Here is a 1,173-nt window from a genome sequence, read left to right as displayed (position 1 = left end):
TGGTCGTTCTTTCGATAGTTCTTCTTGTTCCTGCCGCTGCTGCCAAGGCTACCATTGAGTGTCACGCAATTATCATGTTACGCTGTTGCGCATGTCGACAACCTGTTGATGACAGCTGTCAATCACTGTGCTGCTCAGAGTGTGAATTCACGTACCATGTCGGATCATGTTCAGGCGTTTCGGAAGAAACGTTCATTTCGAAACGAGCAAAGGCTTGGAAGGCCTGGAGGTGCGAAACATGTAAGGGCAGCCGTAAAGCTGAGGATACACTGCAAGGGCAGCAGTCCGATAGAGAACTAATCACTAGGCTGTTTTCATTGGAAAGTAAAATTGACTCCCTTCTGGCCATGTCCAGCAAGCTTGAGTCGCTTGAGTCATCCGTCAGCCTGCTCTCAGATAAATTTGATGATTTTCAAACACGTCTTCTAGCCCAAGAAAAGTCGACAAAGGATGTCACGAAGCGTGTAGAGCGGCTTGAGAAAGCTGAATGGGCCTGTGAAATTGCACAGCTCAATAAGGACGTTGACAGTCTAGAATGGCGCAGTCGTCGACTGAACATCGAAATCCATGGTCTACCAGAGACGGAAAACGAGGACTTACTAAAGAAAGTGAATAAAATAGGCACAAAATTGGAACTTGATGAGGTGTGCTCGAGTGACATAACAGCCCTACACAGGCTTCCCGCGAAGCCGGGCAAAACACGGGGCGTCATTGTTCGCTTCGCAAAGCAGGAGGTTCGTGATGCCTGGCTGGCAAAAAGGCAGGCGCTACGAGATGACAACACCGGAAAGTATACATATGTGAAAATATGACTCGGTACACTCGCACTCTTCTGACAGTTGCCAAAGAATGGGCTAAGGAATCTGGCTACGCGTTCGTTTGGCACGTGAATGGAAAGGTGCTTGTACGGAAACAAGCCGGTGCACGAGCAGTTGTCATCCGCGATAAGGATGACCTCGCCAATCTGAGGTGATAGCGCAGGCAATTGTATTTTCAAGCAAACGCGATGCCGTTCATGTCCAATTTTGCTCACCATAGTGAGCAACTCAAGGATAAGCAGAAGTTTCTTTATTTCATTTAAACGCCCAAAGTTTGCGAAATAAATTTGATGAGGTTGCTTTGTTTTTATCAGATTTAAACCACGAGTTTGACTTTATTTGCTTTAGTGAGACG

General features: G+C 46.8%; 1 pseudogene; it reads left to right on the top strand.

Moving 5' to 3' along the window:
- Positions 1 to 347: 347 nt before the first annotated feature.
- Positions 348 to 973, top strand: LOC149348785 (uncharacterized; annotated as a pseudogene).
- The last annotated feature ends 200 nt before the right edge of the window (positions 974 to 1,173 follow it).

This window comes from Amblyomma mixtum, chromosome 4 (genome assembly GCF_055824585.1).
Source record: "Amblyomma mixtum isolate Tamu chromosome 4, ASM5582458v1, whole genome shotgun sequence".
In the NCBI taxonomy this organism is placed as follows: Eukaryota; Metazoa; Arthropoda; class Arachnida; order Ixodida; family Ixodidae; genus Amblyomma; species Amblyomma mixtum.
The sequence above is the reverse complement of the archived record's forward strand: the minus strand, read 5'-3'. Positions and strand labels throughout refer to the sequence as shown.